Genomic DNA, 26,719 nt, shown 5'->3' on the forward strand with positions numbered 1-26,719 from the left:
GCAAATCGGTAACAGACATAATAGATCGCACCATCTCTAATAAAGTACGATTATGACGTTCGGACACACCATTACGCTGTGGTGTTCCAGGCGGTGTCAACTGTGAAACAATTCCACATTGTCTTAAGTGAGCACCAAACTCGAAACTCAGATATTCACCCCCACGATCAGACCGTAGGAACTTGATCTTCTTGTTACAATGATTTTCAACTTCACTCTGAAATTGCTTGAACTTTTCAAATGTTTCATACTTGTGCTTCATTAATTAGACATAACCATATCTACTCAAATCATCAGTGAAGGTGAGAAAATAACGATATCCGCCGCGTGCCTCTACGCTCATCAGACCGCACACATCGGTATGTATGATTTCCAACAAGTCACTTGCACGCTCCATTGTTCCGGAGAACGGAGTTTTAGTCATCTTGACCATGAGGCATGGTTCGCATGTGTCAAGTCAATCAAAGTCAAGTGACTCCAAAAGTCCACCGGCATGGAGTTTCTTCATGTGCTTTACACCAATATGACCTAAGCGGCAGTGGCACAAAAATATGGCGCTATCATTGTTAACTCTTTTGGTCTCAGTGTTATGTATGTGTGTATCACTATCAAGATTCAATATGAACAATCCTCTCACATTGGGTGCATGACCATAAAAGATGTTACTCATGGAAATAGAACAACCATTATCCTCTGAATTAAAAGAGTAACCATCTCGCAATAAACAAGATCCAGATATAATGTTCATGCTCAACGCAGGCACTAAATAACAATGATTCAAGTTCATAACTAATCCTGATGGTAACTGAAGTGAAACTGTGCCGACGGCGATTGCATCAACCTTGGAACCATTTCCTACGCGCATCGTCACTTCATCTTTCTCCAGCCTTCGCCTATTCCGCAGTTCCTGTTTTGAGTTGCAAATATGAGCAACAGAACCGGTACCGAATACCCAGGCACTACTATGAGAGCCGGTTAAGTACACATCAATAACATGTATATCAAATATACCTTATTTTTCTTTGGCCGCCTTCTTATCAGCCAGATACTTGGGGCAGTTGCGCTTCCAGTGACCCATACACTTGCAATAGTAGAACTCTGTTTCAGGCTTAGGTCCAGCGTTGGGTTTCTTTGTCGGATTGGCAACAGGCTTGCCGCTCTTCTTTGAATTACCCTTCTTGCCTTTGCCGTTTCTCTTGATACTAGTGGTCTTATTCACCATCAACACTTGATGCTCTTTACGGAGTTCAGACTCTGCGACTTTCAGCATCGCAAACAACTCGCCGGGTGACTTGTTCATCCCTTGCATGTTGTAGTTCAACGCAAAGCCCTTATAGCTTGGCGGTAGTGATTGAAGGATTCTGTCAGTGATAGCCTCTTGCGGGAGTTCAATCCCCAGCTCAGCTAGACGATTTGAGTACCCAGACATTTTGAGCACATGTTCACTGACAAACGAGTTCTCCTCCATCTTGCAAGCATAGAATTTATCGGAGGTCTGATACCTCTCGATCTGGGCGTTCTTTTGAAAGATGAACTTCAACTCCTGGAACATCTCAAATGCTCCATGACGCTCAAAGCGACGTTGAAGTCCCTGTTCTAAGCCATACAAGACTGCACATTGAACTACTGAGTAGTCCTCCTTATGTGTTAACCAAGCGTTCTTAACATCCTGGTCAGCCGTAGCGGGTGGTTCATCTCCTAGCGCAGCATTAAGGACATAATCCTTCTTCCCAGCTTGTAAGATTAGCTTAAGATTACGAGCCCAGTCTACAAAGTTGCTTCCATCATCTTTCAACTTAGCTTTCTCTAGGAACGTATTAAAATTCAGGGTGACTGTCGCGTGAGCCATGATCTACAACACAAATATATTCAAAGTGGACTTAGACCATGTTCAAGATAATTAGAGTTTAACTTAATCAAATTACTCGCTAAACTCCCACTCAAAAAGTACATCTCTCTAGTCATTTTAGTGGTTCATGATCCACTTACACTAGCTCAAGTCCGATCATCACGTGAGTTGAGTATAGTTTCAGTGGTAAGCATCCCTATGCTAATCATATCATCTATATGATTCATGGTCGACCTTTCGGTCTCATGTGTTCCGAGGCCATGTCTGCACATGCTAGGCTCGTCAAGCTTAACCCGAGTGTTTCGCGTGTGCAACTGTTTTGCACCCGTTGTATGTGAACGTTGAGTCTATCACACCCGATCATCACGTGGTGTTTCGAAACGACGAACTGTAGCAACGGTGGACAATCGGGGAGAACACAATTTCGTCTTGAAATTTTAGTGAGAGATCACCTCATAATGCTACCGTCGTTCTAAGAAAAATAAGGTGCATAAAAGGATTAACATCACATGCAATTCATAAGTGACATGATATGGCCATCATCACGTGCTCCTTAATCTCCATCACCAAAGCACCGACATGATCTTCTTGTCACCGGCGCCACACCATGATCTCCATCAACGTGTCGCCATCGGGGTTGTCGTGCTACTCATGCTATTACTACTAAAGCTACATCCTAGCAAAATAGTAAACGCATCTGCAAGCACAAACGTTAGTTTAAAGACAACCCTATGGCTCCTGCCGGTTGCCGTACCATCGACGTGCAAGTCGATATTATCTATTAAAACATGATCATCTCATACATCTAATATATCACATCACATCATTGGCCATATCACATCACAAGCATACCGTGCAAAAACAAGTTAGACGTCCTCTAATTTTGTTGTTGCATGTTTTACGTGGTGACCATGGGTATCTAGTAGGATCGCATCTTACTTACGCAAACACCACAACGGAGATATATGAATTGCTATTTAACCTTATACAAGGACCTCCTCGGTCAAATCCGATTCAATTAAAGTTGGAGAAACTGACACTTGCCAGTCATCTTTGAGCAACGGGGTTACTCGTAGCGATGAAAGCAGTCTCTCGTAAGCGTACGAGTAATGTCGGTCCAAGCCTCTTCAATCCAAAAATACCACGGAATCAAGAAAAGACTAAGGAGGGCAGCAAAACGCACATCACCGCCCACAAAAACTTTTGTGTTCTACTCGAGAAGACATCTACGCATGAACCTAGCTCATGATGCCCCTGATGGGGAACGTCGCATGGGAAACAAAATTTTTCCTACGCGCACGAAGACCTATCATGGTGATGTCCATCTACCAGAGGGGATATTCGATCTATGTACCCTTGTAGATCGCATAGCAGAAGCGTTAGTGAACGCGGTTGATGTACTGGAACGTCCTCACGTCCCTCGATCCGCCCCGCGAACCGTCCCGCGATCAGTCCCACGATCTAGTGCCGAACGGACGGCACCTCCGCGTTCAGCACACGTACAGCTCGACGATGAACTCGGCCTTCTTGATCCAGCAAGAGAGACACAGAGGTAGATGAGTTCTCCGACAGAGTGACGGTGCTCCGGACGTTGGTGGTGATCTAATCTCAGCAGGGCTCCGCCCGAGCTCCGCAGAAACGCGATCCAGAGGTAAAACCGTGGAGATATGTGGTCGGGCTGCCGTGGCAAAGTTGTCTCAAAGCAGCCATAAAACCTCTGTATATATAGGGGGAAGAGGGGGAGCGTTTCCTTGGGGTCCAAGGACCCCCAAGGTGGTCGGCCGAGCCAGGGGGAGTCCTCCCCTTCCAAACCGAATCCAACTAGGTTTGGAAGGAGGAGTCCTTCCCCTTTTTCCCACCTCCTCCTTTTTTTTTCTCTTTGATTTTATTCCTATGGCGCATAGGGCCTTCTTGGGCTGTCCCACCAGCCCACTAAGGGCTGGTGCGCCACCCCCAAGGCCTATGGGCTTCCCCGGGGTGGGTTGCCCCCCCCCCCCTGGGTGAACACCCGGAACCCATTCGTCATTCCCGGTACATTCCCGGTAACTCCAAAAACCTTCCGATAATCAAATGAGGTCATCCTATATATCAATCTTCATTTCCGGACCATTCCGGAAACCCTCGTGACATCCGTGATCTCATCCGGGACTCCGAACAACATTCAGCAAGTCTCTTTACTCGTTCCGTAATACAAGATCCCGCAACTTACACTAAGTCACATTGCTTGCAAGGCTTGTGTGTGATGTTGTATTACCGAGTGGGCCCCGAGATACCTCTCCGTCACACGGAGTGACAAATCCCAGTCTTGATCCATACTAACTCAAGGAACACCTTCGGAGATACCTGTAGAGCATCTTTATAGTCACCCAGTTACGTTGCGACGTTTGATACACACAAAGCATTACTCCGGTGTCAGTGAGTTATATGATCTCATGGTCATAGGAGCAAATACTTGACACGCAGAAAACAGTAGCAACAAAATGACACGATCAATATGCTACGTCTATTAGTTTGGGTCTAGTCCATCACGTGATTCTCCTAATGACGTGATCCAGTTATCAAGCAACAACACCTTGTTCATAATCAAAAGAACCTGACTATCTTTGATCAACTGGCTAGCCAACTAGAGGCTTGCTAGGGACAGTGTTTTGTCTATGTATCCACACATGTATATAAGTCTTCATTCAATACAATTATAGCATGGATAATAAACGATTATCTTGATACAGGAATTATAATAATAACTATATTTATTATTGCCTCTAGGGCATAATTCCAACAAAAACCATGGCTCACGCTCATGTATTGCGTGGGAGTTGCTAAAGTTTGAGAAAGAAAAGGTGTGAAAACAACTACTTGGCCGATACCGGGGTTGTGCATGATTTAAATTCGTTGTGCAAGGATGATAGAGCATAGCCAGCTGTATGATTTTGTAGGGATAACTTTCTTTTGGCCTTGTTATTTTGAAAGTTCATGATTACCTTGCTAGTTTGCTTGAATTATTATTGTCTCCACATCAATAGCAAACTATTGTTTTGAATCTAATGCATCTGAACATTCACGTCATATAAAAGGAGCTACAAAGGACATCTATGCTAGGTAGCATGAAAGCATCAAAAATTCATTCTTTATCACTTCCCTACTCGAGGACGAGCAGGAGTTAAGCTTGGGGATGCTTGATACATCTCAAACGTACCTATAATTTTTGATGGTTTCATGTTGTTATCTTGTTAACTTTGGATGTTTTATATACCTTTTATATCTTTTTTGGGACTAACTTATTAATTCCGTGCCAAGTGCCAGTTCCTGTCTTTTTTGTGTTTTTGACTCTTTTCAGATCTGATTTTGGAACGGAGTCCAAACGGAATAAAATCCCCGAAATAAATTTTTCCAGAACAGAAGAAGATCGGGGGACTTGAGGGCCAAGGCAGGAGAGCCACAGGGGGCCCACAAGCCATGTAGCCGCCGGCCCCCCTGGAGCTCCCCTGCCCTAGCTCTTTCGCCTATATATTCCCTAAAATCCCATATAAAATCAGGGCATCCAAGAAAACACTTTTCCGCCGCCGCAAGCTTCCGTTTCCGTGAGATCTCATCTGGAGACCCTTCCCGGTGCCCTGCCGGAGGGGACTTTGGAGTTGGAGGGCTTCTACATCAACATCATCGCCTCTCCAATGACTCGTGAGTAGTCCACTTCAGACCTAAGGGTCCGTAGTTTGTAGCTAGATGGCTTCTTCTCTCTCTTGGATCTTCACTACAAAGTTCTCCATGATCTTCATGGAGATCTATCCGATGTAATCCTCTTTGGCGGTGTGTTTGTCGGGATCCGATGAATTCTGGATTTATGATCAGATTATCTATGATTTATATTTGAGTCGTTGCTGATTTCTTATATGCATGATTTTATATCCTTGTAAGTCTCTCCGAGTCTTGGGTTTTGTTTGGCCAACTAGATGTATGATTCTTGCAATGGGAGAAGTGCTTGGTTTTGGGTTCATACTGTGTGGTGACCTTTCCGAGTGACATAAGGGGCAGCAAGGCACGCATCGTATTGTTGCCATCAAGGGTGACAAGATGGGCTTTTATCATAGATATGAGATTGTCCATCTACATCATGTCATCTTGCTTAAGGCGTTACTCTGTTCTTATGAACTTAATACACTAGATGCATGTTGGATAGAGGTCGACGTGTTGAGTAATAGTAGTAGATGCAGAAAGTATCGGTCTACTTGTTTTTGACATGATGCCTATAGATATAATCATTTCCATAGATAAAGTCATGACTTTGTGCGGTTCTATCAATTGCTCGACAGTAATTCGTTCACCCATAGTCTACTTGCTTTCATGAGAGAAGCCACTAGTGAACACTACGGCCCCCGGTCTATTCACAACTATCGTCTCCACTTTCACTTTTACTTTGCTTTCTTTACTCTTTGCTTTCAGTTGTCACTTGGCAAACAATCTCTAAGGGATTGACAACCCCTTCATAGCATTGGGTGCAAGCTTTTTGTGTTTGTGCAGGTACTTGTGACTTGACGCGAGCCTCCCACTGGATCAATACCTTGGTTCTCAAACAGAGGGAAATACTTACCGCCGCTGTGCTACATCACCCTTTCCTCTTCAAGGGAACACCAACGCAAGGCTCCAAGGCCGCGGGGAAATCCTTAGCATATTTGCCAAGGAAGTCCCTATAGGCATAGTCCATGATAGAAGGATTCCTGGCACCGTTGCCAGGGAAGGTTTGTTGTCACAGTAGCATGCACCAGACCCAGACAATGCCTTTGTCGTCCTCAACCCAAAATCTGCAATAGTTGTCTCCCCTCAAGTCCAGCCGCAAAATCTTCAGCCAATGCAGCGTCAGCCGTTCTCCAAGCGGCCAATGTTTCGAAAGCAGTCCTTCTTTGAAGAACTCATGTTCTTCATCGGATAAAATCCCTATGACAAGCCTCGCATGAGGCTTCTGAAGTTTTGGACAAGGACACAACTCAACTACTATGCCTCTGTGTTGTGTGGAAGAAACAAGATTTTCCAGTACAGGCACATTCCTCACGTTGAGCTTGAAGAAATACCATGCTTTGCTCCAGTCCTCAACGTCCTTTTTGAAGCTGGACTCCTCCCAATGTGCTCGGATATCTGTGATTGGAATAGTGAGCTCATTCTTCAATTCTAGGCAACTCTTCACATCTCAGGAGATCCAACAGACATCAACACATGGGTGCTCGATTGGATGACACAAACCACACACTTCAAGGCTCCTGCCAATGAGCTACTGCGTGAACTACCAGTATCAATTCCCTCAGAGCAGGACGTGAAGCTATATGATGAACGAGAGCTGGCTAACAAGCTGATGGATGTCCTCATGAAGCCTTTGTCTAAGGGGAAACCACCAAGAACAACCTTCCTGGTCCGTGTGCTGAAATATGAACCCAGGACGGTTTACAGAATCCTCTACAGCGTTCTTGCGCCAATCAAGGGCCATGATGATGAAGAAGATGTCGTAGGCATCATGAAGAATATCCTCTTCAACATGACACATGGTATTCCCATCAACATTCATGATTTCTTCTTGAGGACTTTGGCCAAAAATGCTATGGCTCCTTTTGACCAGAAGATATATGCTCCATGGATCATGAGATTCATCAGAACAAGGTCAGGCATCAATTATCACGCTGATTTCAACAACCATATCGGTTATATGCCTCCTATAAGGGTCAACAAGAAGACTTTCGAGCCTGTTGAAGGAAAAGGCAAGTCTGTCATCGATGAAGGCAGTCGGCCCCTTGATGGCCAGTTCAGAGAGCCCGAAGCTTATTCTTCATGGGATGACACTGAGACCCATCCTCCAAGTCTTGTTGCTCCTAGGGTGATAATACCAGAGAGCTTCTTCTAAGTCTTCACTAGAAGGTGGATCGGAATCACAAGTGGGTCAAACGCCAGTTCGACGCCATTGTGAAGACCCTCAATGAAACACAGAATGTTGTGAAGCTTAACCATTATTATATTCATGAGGTTTTTGATCGCACCAGGGCTACACTGGCTCATTTGAAGACTCCAGCAGAACTTGAAGAATTGGAGTTTGTGCGGGACTTCGACTGGTCGTGGCCACCAAAGAAGAAATTCAGGCCAATTCCAGTTCCAGACCTTGAGGACAGGTCTTTTTCTTCATTCCGCACTGCTGAATCTGATGGAGGTCAACAAGACACTGCCACCGGTCCAAGGAGGAAGTTTGCTCCCAAGAATCCTCACGCGTCTTCCTCAACTGCCAAGGAGTGAAAGTCTTCACGGGCGTTAGTCCTCAGTTTGTCCCTTTTTGTCACTTGATGACAAGGGGGGAGAAACTTGAGAGTTAGTCTTCACGCAGGATATTTTGGGGGCTTATAAACTATATTTAAGTTACAAACTCTTGGCTCTTTTGAAGTATTTTATGTAATCAGTTGTAACTTAAGCCCGATGGTACTCTGACGCTTTTGGACGTTTTTCTTCGCATGCTTACATCCTCAAAATTTTAATGCACGCATGCTGGAATTCATCAGATACCATTTGTCATCATGCATCCTCAATTTCTTCAATATATGTTGTATGTATGCATGATTTACAAGACTCAGGGGGAGGTCTCCATGATATAAATCATCAATGGGCATTTGCTGTGAAAAGCAAAATCCTCAAGATATGCACATCTTCAGGGGGAGTCTCTCTGAATCTTGATTTCAAATTCCTAAAATGAGTATTTACACTTCATATTTTTATCCCTTTTGAAGACTTAACCTAATTGTCATCAACCACCAAAAAGGGGGAGATTGTAAGTGCATCTAGTGCCTCTTAGTGATTTTGGTGGTTTGAAAACTTATAGGTTAAGTATCTAATGTGTTCATGAGTGTACAGAGGATATATAAGTCGCTGAGGAGTTTGAAATATTCGATGAATATCGACCCCTAAAAATGTATATCTTCGGTTGAAGAAATTGGTCTGAAGGTGAAGAATTGAATCGCGATGAAATTGCGATGAAATTGATACTCCTCATGAAGATATTGAAATTGAGGAATTCGGTGTGTCCTGAAGAAAATCAATCAGAAGAATTTGAAGCATGAAGATTTATCCTTTCTGTTTTATTTTCTTCACACTTGAGTAATGGGAACACCGTACTGTTAAAGGGGGTCGAGGTAACACATTGGAATGAATTTCCTCATCATGCTCAACCCAAGCCTAATCCTACCAAAAGCCTCAAGTGAGGAATATGAGAGACATGAGGACTCTCACAGTTGAGGGTCCCAACCGTTATCGATAGCCAGGCCACATCATTGGTCTTATCCACACCAACGGACAAATTATTTAAGGGCATTAATGTCAAATCATGTCGGGATGCTCCCATGCTATAAATAGCCGCCCCCCACAACCATTAGTGGGTTGGCTGCTCCGTTAGAAACTGACACTTGTCGTAAGAGCAACCCAAATTCCTCAGAGTCTTCGAGAGTAATTCATCAGTAAGGAAATACCCCAAACACCAAACCACAAACGAAAACCAAGTGATTGAGCATCACTGAAGAAGTTGTTCCTGTGTGGGACTGAAGCCTTTTACCTTTGAGGACTGTGCATCCTCCAGACGGTTACTTGTTATGGTCTAGAGCAATCCAGCAGTTAATTGTGGATCGCCAGCTGACCAAGTTTGTGAGGGTTTGGAAGTCTGCCCTGAAGACTTACCACGAGTGTTGGGCGAGGATTGTGTGTTCTTAGCCCAAGGAGAATACGGTAGGGACTGTGTGTCCCGAGACTGTGTGTCTTTTGGTTTCAATACCAAGCCGCTCCAAACCAGATGTACAACTGTCACAGCAGTTGGAACTGGGTCATCAACCATTGTCTTCACTGTGAAACGGGTTGTATTTCCTCAACTCAATATATTCCTCAGATTGTGTGTTGATGATTTTCACTGTCACTGATTGAAAAATTAGCTGAAGACTTTCCCTGAAATTCCTCAACCCCAAATTCTTCACGCAAGTTAATCCTCGTCTATTTTCTGCATGCCTGCATACTGTGCAAACCGTTTTCATATTCTTCATCCTGAAAAACTGCTGTAGTGAAACTTTGCACTCCTGATCCTTTACTGTTTCCGCTGTAAGTTAGTCATCAGTGAGGAATTTCCTCAAAAGGAATTTCCTCAGTGATGAAATTCTAAAAATCTCCTATTCACACCCCCTCTAGTCGATATAACGCACTTTCACTTTCCGAAAGATTAAACCCTGCATGGGTGCTCCAACTAGTTCATCACAAACGATCACGGGCCGCAAAGTAATCCTCTATCACGAATCTCATGATCTCGTCTGATTCCTTAGAGTAAAACCTCAACTCTGGGGAGAACCAAAGCTTCACCAGGATTCCTATACGCAAGATATATCGCTAAGGTAAGACAAGACTAGCAGGACCTCCCGACGTGTCGACGACCCTGATAAGAGCCGCGTATCTCAGTCTCAGGACACGCCGGATGAGCACAGCGTACAGTGGCCTGATAGACATCTCCCGAGTTGCCCCGGTTTGGCCCCGCACACGACTCTAGTTTGGACAAACACCCATGAGGAGCACTGGCCCGGGTTGTTGATTAAATTCCTCGGGTAGGCCATTCCCTATGCAGATTATTAAGTGATTAGCAAATTAACACTAAGGTTGGGTCCTGCCGGACAAGTCTTAGCACTACGCGATTTATCGAGGGGGTCCCCATAACAACCCCGAACGTGTTAGGAGCGATCATTATGGAATCAAACACCGGTAGCCGGTAACTATGGCGGCATTAGCAGAACAAAACACCCGGAAAAAGGCTAGGCCGTCTGTTATTTACCAAGTATATAGGTGCATTAATTAAATAACATATTTAACATAATGATATCAAACTCATGTTATCACATGAGACAAAGCACGTGCAACTAGCAACGCTAACATTAGTAGCTGAGCAAAGCCTACCTAGCCATTCAAGGTTGCTAGGAAGGGATAAGTGTATGGTTTTATGGCAATATCAGGAGGCAATTATTTCAGTGGTAGGCAGCGAGCATATGACGGAAGAAACATAATCTAGCATAACATGTCTAGAGATGGAATCAAGGTCATATCATCTTGCCTGTGATGTCCTCAGCTTGGAACTGCTCTTGTTCGTCTTGCCCATACTCTCCCGGATCCACGTACTCGTTCTCCGCTCCCGGTGCTACCCAACATAGAAATAGCATCCAATGAACAACAACACCTCAAGATGCAACAAGCACATGATGCATGAGATGAACGTGGACATGCATCTCTATTCTACTCACTTGCACATGCATGAGATGAAAATACAAGTTCCTGGACATAACTTCACTCTAAGCTATCTTGACATGCATGAGGATGACAAGATCAGATGCGTCGCGTGAAAACGATGCAAAAACATATAAAGAATGTGACGATCGGAGCTACGGATCAACGGGAAACAACGAAACAAGAAATGACGTCCTACGTTTCAAAATCATCAAAACACACACCAATGGCATACTTCTGGTATTTCTAGGTTGCCAAGACATAAAACAAACCAACATGGATGGGGTGCTGCAAGGAATATCACCACACAATCATCTATGCACTCACAAGCCCCAAAACATCAAAACTTTACAATCTGCCATAAACATCATCATATCCTTTTGAGAGCTACATGCAAAGCACCTACAGCAACCCAAACATGCCAAATAAGATATGTGGCAGAAGCTATCCAGGAGTACTACAAGAACAAGCAAAAAGATAACACAAAGGAGTTTCACACAGAAAGTTACACAGCTGCTAGCTTGGACAAAAATATCAGTTTTCAGGGACTTAGTGAAAATTCCTGATTCTCACTAGCTCTTTATGCTCTGAACCATTTAGACAGCACCCAAAACAATATCTACAGGACTCCAAATGGAATGAAAATTTGTAGAGAGCTAGACAAACACAAAAGGTACAACTTTCCAGTTGATAGTAAAGGCTGATTCACAACACATGGACTTCTACAAGCACAACAACACGAGAAGAAAATATATGCAGATTCTCAAACTTTGTGAAAATCTCAGATTTTCACTAAACTGGAATTTCAGCCACATGCCTACTTAGACTAAGCACCACTTGCACATGTGTACTACTAAGCATGAAACAAAACCAACATGCCATAGAGGGGTTCACCCTCTAATGCCACAACAAGGAATCAACCTCTTGGGCTCACCACATCTCATGGAACCAAGCTCCAAACATAGAACAAATCTGAAATATGACATTCCCAGAAATTGTTCCAAAGACAAAACCGACTTCCCTAATGGATTCTTGGGATGATTATACCCCAAAAACATATATAATACCTATGTACTTGCATAGTACAAAAGGGCACAAACTTGAAAAGAAAATCCACATGGAATCACAAATAGTGAATAGTGCATGATCACATGTGCTATTCACTAGGACAACACCTACACATCCACTTGCGTATTTCCACAACACCTATGGTGCACATGAGGGGTAGACCTCATGCTCATGTGCCTTAGCACACCACCACACCCCACACACATCAAGCACAAGCAAGTAAGCACCTACAAATGCTAAATAGAACAAACCACTATCTTAAACTCACAAAGGCATTCTTACACCTACACATACAACTTGCTCATGTGCTCTCCAAGCCACTTCATGCCTTGGGCATATGTGAAACACACACAACACATACACAAACCTCATGCAACATCACAACATCACATGAGAGCTATAAGGACCCACCCACAAGGTATGTGGGGGGGGGAACCCACACACACACTCACATCACACACTACTTGCACTACTAGGGCATGAGCTAAACTCACATGCACAAATCACACCCTACATAAATATCATGATATGCATCTACACATGCTTCCCTAGTGCAAACACACACAACAAATATAGGCTAGAACTACATATGCACATATGCTTCAAATCCTATTCATGCAATCCTACACAAGAATATACCTACACAAGCATATACGGCCTACACATGCTATCTAACATAGTAGCAAAATCTAGAGGCCACATGCTGTTTGAGAGCTACAAAATATGCCACACATGCTACCTAGTGCACCACAGCATCTACAAGCAGCCAAGGAAAACAGCACAAGAAAAATACACAGCAAAATAAAAGGAGGGGGAGAGGGATCGAACCCTGTACCCCCTGGATCTACAACACGTTGGCCACCACTCTGCTACCGCCCAAGTGCTTGACAAGAACAGAGTCGACAGCAAGTTATTATACCCTCTGTGCTACTGCTACTGTTGTCGAGAGGAAAAACACAAAAAATAGGGGTGGAGCCTGCGGGACTCGAACCCACGATCAGCCTTACCACATCAATGCACTAAACCTCTATGCTACACCTCGGAGTCTAAAAGAGAGGAAGCCTCCAACTAGGTAACCCTACTGGGCAACAAGGTCTCCCTGCTGTGCTACACAGAGACGGCGACAACAGCGGCGATCGCTGGCGCTTCGCTACTAAGCTACTGCTACATCGTGGGAGCCCCTACCCTACCCTACTGCTTAGTGCAACGGCACGAACCCAGGCTCTCACGCACAACAAGAACAACACATGCTCTGCACCGAACACACATGCGCACAAGCCGAACTACTCTCGGGACAGAGACGCACGGCGATTCACTTCGATGGATCTAATCGAGGGGAAGGGAGGAGGAGGCTAGCTCACCTCGGGGAAGGAACAAGAGGGCGAACGACCAGGAAGAAGCCGGAAGAAGACGCGATCTGAAGAGGATGCAGGGGCGCGATGCAGAACCGACACACGGGAGGAAGAACACCGGGTGCACGTCGTAGACGAGGATCTACCCGTCGGTGAGGTCGCTCCCCGGCCTCACCGAGGACGGGAATGGAGCGCGGGGTGCAGCCCCGAGCCCCTGGACATGGCGGCCGGTGCCGGAGACGACGGGAGCACGGCGGACGTCGGCGGCGCGCTTCTCTCTCTCTGCTTGCAATCTAGAGAGCCTTACTTAAGGGGGAAGGAGAGATGGAGGGAGATGGTGGCGGTGCTAGATGGGGAAGGGAGAAACCCTAGGGAAAGAATGCACACACGCCGAGGCTTTAATAGGTCCTCGACGTCTGTGAACCCCTCACGCCGTGCTCGCTCTCTGTGGAGCTCACAGGGAAAGCGGGCAGGGGGTTAGACGCCGTCAAGAGGAGGAAGGAGGGTCGCGCGCCTGGGCTACCGCGCGTTAGACAGAGAGGGAATGGGCCTTGGATGGATGGAGAGGCCCATGCTGGCGCCTGTAAGAGGAAGAGAAACCCTGGGGGGTTTTCTAATTTAAATACACGAGAGAAAGATTTAAATCCAAGGCAAAACTGATGGGGTTTAAAATAAAACAAAATACCCCCTGGTCATAAGGGAATTATGACCCATTTGAATAAAATAGAAAAGAATTATTTGGGGCAATTAAATATTTTCAAAACAGCATTTGTATTGTCTGTTTTGGAAATATTTGCACCTTTCAAATATGGATTTAAAATAGCAAATACACCACTTCATGACCACCACAAAATATCCAAAACCATGGACATTTTAAAACAGGGAAGAAGCAAAGAATATTTGGGCTTGAGATAAAAGAGAGGGAGATGGATTTGAATCCCTTGTGCAAACCAACTTAGATATACACTACTACAAGCAACACCCATCACATGTCACATTTCCAACATCGCACCACCACATCACATGGATCACCCCACACATGGAATCACAAAGCAGAAACACAAGACAAGGAATGAATGGGATGGCATGGATGCATGCAAAAGAGAATTAAACAAGGGAAGCATCACATGAAATATCACATGCATAACCTCATGTCAACGACAAGGTGGACCCACATAGAGAAGGTTCCAAAAAGGGAAAGATACACTCTTGGGGCATTACAAGTCTGCTATTGGGGGTTCGGCCATTGATCTTATGGTCACTAAAGTCACATACTCGGTTTTCTCCCTCAAGGTTTCTTGCAAGCAAGTTGGTTTTCATATTCTGGACTTGCGTTCTTATAAGAGTTCCAGTTTTAAGTGTTTCTTTCATCTATGGGGTAATGGTGGTCCGAATTGGCGTCGATAATTTTCTCTGTGGAAGAAACAGTGTGATGCTGAATGGATCTTGGTTAGCCAATATAAGATAAGATTAGCACTAGGTCTGATGGCAATGCATTCCAGACCTGCAAAATCATCTTTTAAATCTGGATCATCTACACGCAAGAAGCTATCTTTTGCAACCCTCCAGCAGTATGAGGTTTGCAAAGGTTATAGGTGCCCTGTCACCCATGATGAGCTTATGACACTTGAACATGCTGGCTATTCTGTTCCTCGGCAGGAGCGTGTCATTATCAGTGCACCACCGCCGGTTGAACTCCGGTGGACGACGGCGACGCCGCACATTACTTTCAGGACAGTTTGTCGGCCGGTGCCCCCTTCTGTGTTGCCCGGCATTCAAAATCCTATCAACGAAATCAACGGGATTTCTTCCTCCCTTCGTGCTGATTCTGTTCCACCCTCCCCTTCGGGCGGGATTTCAATTTTTTTTAAACTGTCGACGACTAAGGGCTCGGACTGTGGGCTTCTCCCTTCTCACCCTAATGGGCCATCAGTGACCTCATCCTCGAATGGACCGGATATTCCTTCCTCGCAAGAAGCCCATCGGCTATTTGATGATTTTATTAACGGCATGGTTCTGGAGATATTTTCTTGCACGATCTGCTCGAATCATGGGCATCTAGCTCCCAACTGCACGACTTCGCCTATATGCTCTTCCTGCGGCAGGGTGGGCCATAGCAAATCTAACTGTGCTTCTTTTATACATGATAATTGTCTTACATGGAAACGTAAGAGCCCCACCACCTCCCTTGTCGCCGATTTCTCGGGAACCTCTTCTGATCTTGGGGAACCCGTGCACCCTGCCGAACAGTTCCTCCCTGTCCCGTCGCACTCATCACCTCCCAGGACTCCATCTGAGCCACCGCCATTGACGCCACCTTCTCTTTCTACACTCCCAGACATGGCCAATTTGAGCTAGACCCCGAGCGGTATGTCCCTCCGGGCCACCACATCATCAACGGCGGCCCTGACCGCCTCCCAAGGATGTTCGTCACGCCGGCGATCCCGTTGCCTGTAGACATGAATAGTATGTCATCGCAGAGGTGATGCCTGCCCCGCATGCCGATCAAGTTGCTCAGGTACGACAGGAGGTTGTTGATCTTCTGCACAACTTGGGCTTCCATGTCTGTTCTGCTCAACCCTGGATGCAGGACGTAGGTTTGCCTGAGCTTAGAGATGCTGGTGAGAGTTTTGTTGTTGTCCAGATGGTTCCCCAGGACTTGGGGAACGATTATTTTGTTAGATGCATGAGGAACAATGGGAGCGCAGGTTTTAGAGGCGCTGCTAGTTTCCGTCAGGGCTGCTTGATGTTTTTGGGTGTACCTTTGGATTTCCGCAACACCAGTGATCCTCGTGCTATGGTAAACATGTTTGGTGAATTCCACCATTGGGTCAGTGATGATCCATCCCTAGTCCGCTCCATTGTTTTTGCATCTTTTCCGAACGATTTTCTGGTTCCTAGAAGTGTCACTTTTTCTGAATATGCTGCTTGGGGTGGAGGGAGGGTTTCTTGGTCTGCACCTCTGATCATCTTGGGTGCAGGCTTTGCAGAACAGATGCCCAATGATGAGGACTGCATGCCCCTCGATGGCAACCCCTGTTGGGGAACGTCGCATGGGAAACAAAAAATTTCCTACGCGCACGAAGACCTATCATGGTGATGTCCATCTACGAGAGGCGATTTCCGATCTACGTACCCTTGTAGATCGCATAGCAGAAGCGTTAAGAAACGCGGTTGATGTAGTGGAACGTCCTCACATCCCTCGATCCGCCCCGCGAACCGTCCCACGAACCGTCCCGCGATCCGTCCCATGATCCGCTCCGATCTAGTGCCGAACGGACGGCACCTCCGCGTTCAACACACGTACAGCTCGACGATGATCTCGGCCTTCTTGATCCAGCAAGAGAGACAGAGAGGTAGATGAGTTATCCGGCAGCGTGACGGTGCTCCGGAGGTTGGTGGTGATCTAATCTCAGCAGGGCTCCGCCCGAGCTCCGCAGAAACGCGATCTAGAGGTAAAACCGTGGAGGTATGTGGTTGGGCTGCCGTGGCAAAAGTTGTCTCAAATCAGCGCTAAAACCCCACTATATATAGGAGCGAGGGAGGGGAGGAGGCAGCCTCAAAACCTAAAGGTTTGGCCGAAATTGGAGGTGGAGGAGTCCTACTCCAATCCTACTTAGAGTAGGATTCCACCTTCCCACTTGGAAACTCTTTCCACCTTGTGTTTTTCCTTCTCAAACCTTATGGGCCTTAGTGGGAACTTATTCCAGTCCACTAGGGGCTGGTTTATCTCTTCTCATAGCCCATGAGACCCCTTGGGGCGTGACACCCCTCTTGATGGTCCCCGGCACCCCTCCCAGCACTCCCAGTACACTACCGATGAGCCCGAAACTTTTCCGGTAATGCAGGAAAACCTTCCGGTAACCAAATGAGGTCATCCTATATATCAATCTTCGTTTCCGGACCATTCCGGAAACCCTCGTGACGTCCGTGATCTCATCCGAGACTCCGAACAACATTCGGTAACCAACCATATAACTCAAATACACATAAAACAACGTCGAACCTTAAGTGTGCAGACCCTGCGGGTTCGAGAACTATGTAGACATTACCCGAGAGACTCCTCGGTCAATATCCAATAGCGGGACCTGGATGCCCATATTGGATCCTATATATTCTACGAAGATCTTATCCTTTGAACCTCAGTGCCAAGGATTCATATAATCCCGTATGTCATTCCCTTTGTCGTTCGGTATGTTACTTGCCTGAGATTCGATCATCAGTATCCGCATACCTATTTCAATCTCATTTATCGGCAAGTCTCTTTACTCGTTACGTAATACAAGATCCCGCAACTTACACAAATTCACATTGCTTGCAAGGCTTGTGTGTGATGTTGTATTACCGAGTGGGCCCCGAGATACCTCTCCGTCATACGGAGTGACAAATCCCAGTCTTGATCCATACTAACTCAACGAACACCTTCGGAGATACCTGTAGAGCATCTTTATAGTCACCCAGTTACGTTGCGACGTTTGATACACACAAAGCATTCCTCCGGTGTCAGTGAGTTATATGATCTCATGGTCATAGGAACAAATACTTGACACGCAGAAAACAGTAGCAACAAAATGACACGATCAACATGCTACGTCTATTAGTTTGGTTCTAGTCCATCACATGATTCTCCTAATGATGTGATCCCGTTATCAAGTAACAACACTTGCCTATGGCCAGGAAACCTTGACCATCTTTGATCAACGAGCTAGTCGACTAGAGGCTTACTTGGGACAGTGTTTTGTCTATGTATCCACACAAGTATTGTGTTTCCAATCTATACAATTATAGCATGGATAATAAACGATTATCGTGAACAAAGAAATATAATAATAACTAATTATTATTGCCTCTAGGGCATATTTCCAACAGTCTCCCACTTGCACTAGAGTCAATAATCTAGTTCACATCACCATGTGATTTCAACGAATCCAACACCCATATACTTCTGGGGTCTGATCACGTCTTGCTCGTGAGAGAGGTTTTAGTCAACGGTTCTGAAACTTTCAGATCCGTGCGTTCTTTACAAATCTCTATGTCATCTTATAGATGCTGCTACTACATGCTATTTGGAAATGCTCCAAATATCTACTCTACTATACGAATCCGTTCACTACTCATAGTTATTCGGATTAGTTTCAAAGCTTGGATCGACGTAGCCCTTTACGACGAACTCTTTAACCACCTCCATAATTGAGATAAAATTCCTTAGTCTATTTAGTTACTAAGGATAACTTTGACCGTTGATGAGTGATTCAATCCTGCATCACTCTGTGTACCTCTTAACAGACTTGCTGCAAGGCACACATCAGGTGCGGTACTCAGCATGGCATACTTTAGAGTCTACGGCTAAGGCATATAAGACGACCTTCGTCTATTCTCTTTATTCTTCTGTGGTCGGGTTTTGAGTCTTACTCAAATTCACACCTTACAACACAGTCAAGAACTCCTTCTTTGATAATCTATTTCGAATTCCTTCAAAAACTTGTCAAGGCATGCATCTTGTTGGAACTTCTATTAAGAGTTTTGATCTATCTCCATAGATCTTGATGCTCAACGTTCAAGTAGCTCAATCCAGGTATTCCTTTGAAAAACTCCTTTCAAACAACCTTTTATGCTTCACAGAAATTCTACATTACTTGTGATCAACAATATGTCAACCACATATACTTGTCAGAAATTCTATAGTGCTCCCACTCACTTCTTTGGAAATACAAGTTTCTCATAAACCTTGTACAAACCCAAAATCTTTGATCATCTCATCAAAGTGTATATTCCAACTCCAAGATGCTTGCACCAGTCCATTGAAGGATTGCTAGAGCTTGCATACCTTTTAGTATCTTTAGGATTGACAAAACCTTCTGGTTGTATCACATACAATGTTTGCTCAAGGAAACCGTCGAGGAAACAATGTTTTGACATCCCATGTGCAATATTTCAAAAATAATGCAACAACTACTAACATAATTCTAACAGACTTTTAGCATCGCTACGAGTGAGAAAGTCTCACCATAGTCAACTATTCGATCATGTCGGAAACATCTTTGCGACAAGTCGAGCTTTTCTTAATAGTGACTTATCACCATCGTCGTTTGTCTTCTTTTTAAAGATCCATATTTACTCAATAGTCCTACGACCATCAAGTAGTTCTTCCAAAGTCTACACTTTGTTTTCATACATGAATCCTCTCTCGGATTTCATGGCCTCCAGCCATTTGTCGGACTCCGGGCCCACCATCGCTTCTCCACAGCTCGTAGGTTCATTATTGTTCAACAACATGACCTCCAAGACAGGGTTACCATACCACTCTATAGTAGCACGCGACCTTGTCGACCTACGAGGTTTGTAGTAACTTGATCCGAAGCTCAATGATCACCATCATCAGCTTCCACTTCAATTGGTGTAGGCGCCACAGGAACAACTTCCTGTGCCCTGCTACACACTAGTCGAAGTGATGGTTCAATAACCTCATCAAGTTCTATCACCCTCCCACTCAATTCTTTCGAGAGAAACCTTTCCTCAAGAAAGAACCCGTTTCTAGAAACAAAGACTTTGCTTCCGGATCTAAGATAGGAGATGTACCCAACTGTTTTGGATATCCTATGAAGATGCATTTATCCACTTTGGGTTCGAGCTTATCAGACTGAAACTTTTTCACATAAGTGTCGAAGCCCCAAACTTTCGAGAAACGACAATTTAGATTTCTCTAAACCTCATTCTATACTGTGTCATCTCAACGGAAATACGTGGTGCCCTATTTAAAGCGAATGCGGTTGTCTCTAATGCATAACCCATAAACGATAGTGGTAATTCGATAAGAGACATCATAGCATGTACCATACCAAATAGTGCGTGGCTATGACGTTCAGACACATCATCACACTATGATGTTCCAGGTGGCAAGAACTGCGAAACAATTTCCACATTGTCTTAACTGCGTACCAAAACTCGTAACTCAGATATTCATTTCTATGATCATATCGTAGACAGTTTATCCTCTTGTTACGACGAACTTCACTCATGAAACAGAATTGAACTTTTCAATATTTCAGACTTGTGATTCATTAAGTAAATACTCTTGTATCTACTCAAATCGTCATTGAAGTAAGAACATAATGATATCCACTGCATGCCTCAGCACCCATTGGACTGCATACATAAAAATGTATCACTTCCAACAAGTTACTATCTTGTTTCATCTCAATGAAAACAAGGCCTTGATCATGTGGTATGATTTGCATGTCACTAGTGATTCAAAATCAAGTGAGTATAAAGATCCATCAGCATGGAGCCTCTTCACGCCATTTATACCAACATGACTCAAGCGGCAGTGCCACAAGTAAGTGGTACTATCATCATTACCTCGTATCTTTTGGCACCAATATCATCAACATGTGTAACACTACGATCGAGATTCAATAAACCATTGAAGGTGATTATTCAAGCAAATAGAGTAACCATTATTCTCTTTAAATGAATAATCGTATTGCAATAAACACGATCCAATCATGTTCATGCTTAACACAAGCACCAAATAACAATTATTTAGGTTTAACACCAATCCCGATGGTAGAGGGAGTGTGCGACGTTTGATCATATCAACCATGGAAACAGTTCCAACACGTATCGTCACCTCGCCTTTAGCTAGTCTCCGTTTATGCCGTAGCTTTCATTTCGTGTTACTAATCACTTAGCAACCGAACCGGTATCCAATACCCTCGTGCTACTAGGAGTACTGGTAAAGTACACATCAACATCATGTATATCAAATATACTTCTTTCGACTTTTGCCAGCCTTCTTATCTACCAAGTATCTAGAGTTGCTCCGCCTCAGTGACCGTTCCCCTCATACCAGAAGCACTTAGTCCCGGGCTTGGGTTTAATCTGGGGTCTCTTCATTAGTGCAGCAACTACTTTGTCGTTTCATGAAGTATCCCTTCTAGCCCTTGCCTTTCTCTAAACTTAGTGGTTTTACTAACCATCAATTATTGATGCTCCTTCTTGATTTCTACTTTCGCAGTGTCAAACATCGCGAATCGCTCAAGGATCATTGTATCTATTCTTGATATGTTATAGTTCATCACGAAGCTCTCACAGCTTGGTGGCAGTGACTTTGGAGAACCATCACTATCTTATCTGGAAGATCAACTCCCACTTGATTCAAGCGATTGTCGTACTCAGGTAATGTGAGCACACGCTCAATGATTGAGCTTTTCTCCTCTACTTCGTGGACAAAGAATCTTTTCGGAGGTCTCATACCTCTTAACAAGGGCACAAGCATGAAATCGCAATTTCATCTCTTTAGAACATCTCTTATGTTCCGTGACGTTTCAAAACGTCTTCGGCGCCTTGCTTCTAAGCCATTAAGTATTTTGTACTGAACTATCGTGTAGTCATGAGAAACGTGTATGTCGGATGTTCATAACATCTACAGATGACGCTCGAGGTGCAGCACACCCAGTGGTGCATTAAGGACATAAGCCTTCTGCGCAGCAACGAGGACAATCCTCGGCTTTACAAACTCAGTGTGCAAACTTTGCTACTATCAACTTTCAACTAAATTTTCTCTAGGAAAATATAAATATAGTAGAGCTATAGCACAAGCTACATCGTAATTCGCAAAGACCATTAGACTATATTCATGACAATTAGTTAAATTAATCATATTACTTAAGAACTCCCACTCAAAAAGTACATCTCTCTAGTCATTTGAGTGGTACATGATCCAAATCCACTATCTCAAGTCTGATCATCACGTGAGTCGAGAATAGTTTCAGTGGTAAGCATCTCTATGCTAATCATATCAACTATATGATTCATGCTCGAACTTTCGGTCTCATGTGTTCCGAGGCCATGTCTGCACATGCTAGGCTCGTCAAGCTTAACCCGAGTGTTCCGCGTGTGCAACTGTTTTGCACCCGTTGTATGTGAACGTTGAGTCTATCACACCCGATCATCACGTGGTGTCTCGAAACGAAGAACTGTCGCAACGGTGCACAGTCGGGGAGAACACAAGTTTTTCTTGAAATTTTAGTGAGAGATCACCTCATAATTGTACCGTCGTTCTAAGCAAGATAAGGTGCATAAAGGATTAACATCACATACAATTCATAAGTGACATGATATGGCCATCATCATGTGCTTCTTGATCTCCATCACCAAAGCACCGGCACGATCTTCTTGTCACCGGCGTCACACCATGATCTCCATCATTATGATCTCCATCAACGTGTCGCCATGGGGGTTGTCGTGCTACTCATGCTATTACTATTAAAGCTACGTCCTAGCAATATAGTAAAGGCATCTGCAAGCACAAATGTTAGTTTAAAGACAACCCTATGGCTCCTGCCGGTTGCCGTACTATCGACGTGCAAGTCGATATTAACTATTACAACATGATCATCTCATACATCCAATATATCACATCACATCGTTGGCCATATCACATCACATGCATACCCTGCAAAAACAAGTTAGACGTCCTCTAATTGTTGTTGCATTTTTTACGTGGTGACCATGGGTATCTAGTAGGATCGCATCTTACTTACGCAAACACCACAACGGAGATATATGAATTTCTATTTAACCTCATCCAAAGACCTCCTCAGTCAAATAAGATTCAACTGAAGTTGGAGAAACCGACACTCGCCGGTCATCTTTGAGCAACAGAGTTACTCGTAGCGATGAAACCAGTCTCTCGTAAGCGTACGAGTAATGTCGGTTCGAGCCGCTTCGAACCAACAATACCGCGGAATCAAGAAAAGACTAAGGAGGGCAGCAAAACGCACATCACCGCCCACAAAAACTTTTGTGTTCTACTCGAGAAGACATGTACGCATGAACCTAGCTCATGATGCCACTGTTGGGGAACGTTGCATGGGAAACAAAAAATTTCCTATGCGCACGAAGACCTATCATGGTGATGTCCATCTACGAGAGGGGATTTCCAATCTACGTACCCTTTTAGATCGCACAGCAGAAGCGTTAAGAAATGTGGTTGATGTAGTGGAATGTCCTCACGTCCCTCGATCCGCCCCGCGAACCGTCCCACGAACCGTCCCGCGATCCGTCCCACGATCCGCTCCGATCTAGTGCTAAACGGACGGCACCTCCGCATTCAGCACACGTACAGCAAGAGAGACACAGAGGTAGATGAGTTCTCCAGCAGCGTGACGGCGCTCCGGAGGTTGGTGTTGATCTAATCTCAGCAGGGCTCCGCCCTAGCTCCGCAGAAACGCGATCTAGAGGTAAAACCGTGGAGGTATGTGGTCGGGCTGCCGTGGCAAAAGTTGTCTCAAATCAGACCTAAAACCACACTATATATAGGAGGGAGGGAGGGGAGGAGGCAGCCTCAAAACCTAAAGGTTTGGCCGAAATTGGAGGTGGAGGAGTCCTACTCCAATCCTACTTGGAGTAGGATTCCACCTTCCCACTTGGAAACTCTTTCCACCTTGTGTTTTTTCCTTCTCAAACCTTATGGGCCTTAGTGGGAACTTATTCCAGCCCACTAGGAGCTGGTTTAGCTCTTCCCATAGCCCATGAGACCCCTTGAGGCGTGACACCCCTCCTGATGGTCCCCGGCACCCCTCCCGGCACTCCCAGTAAACTACCGATGAGCCCGAAACTTTTCCGGTAATGCACGAAAACCTTCCGGTAACCAAATGAGGTCATCCTATATATCAATCTTCGTTCCGGACCATTCCGAAAACCCTCGTGACGTCCGTGATCTCATCCGGGCCTCCGAACAACATTCGGTAACCAACCATATAACTCAAATACGCATAAAACAACGTCGAACCATAAGTGTGCAGACCCAGCGGGTTCGAGAACTATGTAGACATGACCCGAGAAACTCCTCGGTCAATATCGAATAGCGGGACCTGGATGCCCATATTGGATCCTACATATTCTACAAAGATCTTATCCTTTGAACCTCAGTGCCAAGGAATCATATAATCCCGTATGTCATTCCCTTTGTCCTTCGGTATGTTACTTGCCTGAGATTCGATCGTCAGTATCCGCATACCTATTTCAATCTAGTTTACCAGCAAGTCTCTTTACTCGTTCCGTAATACAAGATCCCGCAACTTACACTAACTCACATTGCTTGCAAGGCTTGTGTGTGATGTTGTATTACCAAGTGGGCCCCGAGATACCTCTCCGTCATACGGAGTGACAAATCCCAGTCTTGATCCATACTAACTCAACGAACACATTCGGAGATACCTGTAGAGCATCTTTATAGTCACCCAGTTACGTTGCAACGTTTGATACACACAAAGCATTCCTCCGGTGTCAGTGAGTTATATGATCTCATGGTCATAGGAACAAATACTTGACACGCAGAAAAAAGTAGCAACAAAATGACATGATCAACATGCTACGTCTATTAGTTTGGGTCTAGTCCATCACATGATTCTCCTAGTGATGTGAACCCGTTATCAAGTAACAACACTTGCCTATGGCCAGGAAACCTTGACCATCTTTGATCAACGAGCTAGTCAACTAGAGGCTTACTAGGGACAGTGTTTTGTCTATGTATCCACACAAGTATTGTGTTTCCAATCAATACAATTATAGCATGGATAATAAACGATTATCATGAACAAAGAAATATAATAATAACTAATTATTATTGCCTCTAGGGCATATTTCCAACAACCCCCACCCGTTACCAGGTCAACTCGAGCAAGATAATATGCTCTTTGCTCTACCGCCATACCCTGCTCTGGGGTGGAACGCTGTGCCCCCACCACCACCACCACCAATGTTAGAGCCTCCGGTTCAACAAGATGAAGGCGGTTGGGGATGGCAACCTGAAGTTCCTGCTGCTGAACCTGCTCCACCTGAGCATGATCAGGAGTCTATGGTCATCGACCAACCAACATCTTCTAATTCTGTTCAGGAGATTGTGGTTGTTGATCCCCAGCAAGATGATGCTGAAGCTGCTGCCGAGGATGCTGCTGCTGATGTTGCCGTTGCTGATCAAGCCCCTCCCAATGGGGGTAATGCTGCTGAGGAGGAGGATGCTGACGAAGAGGCTCCTGAAGAATTCAGTCCTCTGTCGATTGTCCCTTACCAGCAGCCCCTGGTTCGGCCTACTAACCTGATGATTGGAGCGGTTCGTGTTGCCTATGGACCTCCGCTACCCCCTATCATCTCATGGACATGGTCTTTTGAGGCGCTCATGGTGGTTTTCAGTTCCATGCATGTCCCCGTCATCTTCAGATGCCTGCGGCCATGCCTATTGTGCTCTCCGAGTGCTCCTGGTCTTTTGCTTTTAATGAAGATCGCACGGAGCCCAGCATTATGTACAAGGACAGCACACCTGCCCCCATTCCTGAGGTAATTCCACCATCTGATAGCATCTTTTCAGCAACAGGGGATCTTTTCTCCTTTAAATCTCCAGCTGTCACGAAGAAGGGGCCCCGCAAGAAGGGCGCACCCATTATGGACTCCTCGGTATGCAGATGCACCAGAGGATCGATCAAGAGGGATGGTTTTAAGCCGGTACTGCAGGAACTTCCGATGCGCGTCCCGAAGAAGAGGAAGCGGAGAGCTAAACCCATGAATGCCCCGGACGTTCAGGCAGTACCACCATCAGCTACGGAGGAGTCTGTCCCACCAGAGACTCCAGTTCGAGTGATCTAAGCCGTTGGCCAAAGCCTTGGAATTGCCCCTAAGAAGCTATCTGAGGATCGACTTATGGAAGATCCTGCTGTCTCCAAGCCTCCACCTGATGATGATTAGACAAATGTCTATGTATATATGTTTTTCCTGTTGTTCAGTTTATCATGCTATTGCTTGCTGTGTGTCACATCTCACTCAACTTTGGTTGCATGGGTTATTATGTAACGACGCTGTTGTTATTTCACCTCGTTCCTATGGATAGTCGATCTACAAGAAGTTGGCGTGCTCTTTGCTGGAATGTGCGTGGTTTAAATTCTGACTCTCGACAAATGGCAGTTCGAAACAAAATTGATGAAAGCTTGGCTACGGTTGTTTGTCTTCAGGAAACCAAAATGCAGCATCTTGACTTTCGCACTGTTCGAAGTTTTTTCCCCAAAAGATTTGATCAATTTGCCTATACTCCATCGCGTGGTGCCTCTGGTGGATTTATCACCCTATGGAATTCTTCTGTTTTAACAAGCGCGTTGATTGAATCCCATCCTTTTGGTTTAAC

Source organism: Hordeum vulgare, chromosome 4H (assembly GCF_904849725.1).
Source record: "Hordeum vulgare subsp. vulgare chromosome 4H, MorexV3_pseudomolecules_assembly, whole genome shotgun sequence".
In the NCBI taxonomy this organism is placed as follows: domain Eukaryota; kingdom Viridiplantae; phylum Streptophyta; class Magnoliopsida; order Poales; family Poaceae; genus Hordeum; species Hordeum vulgare.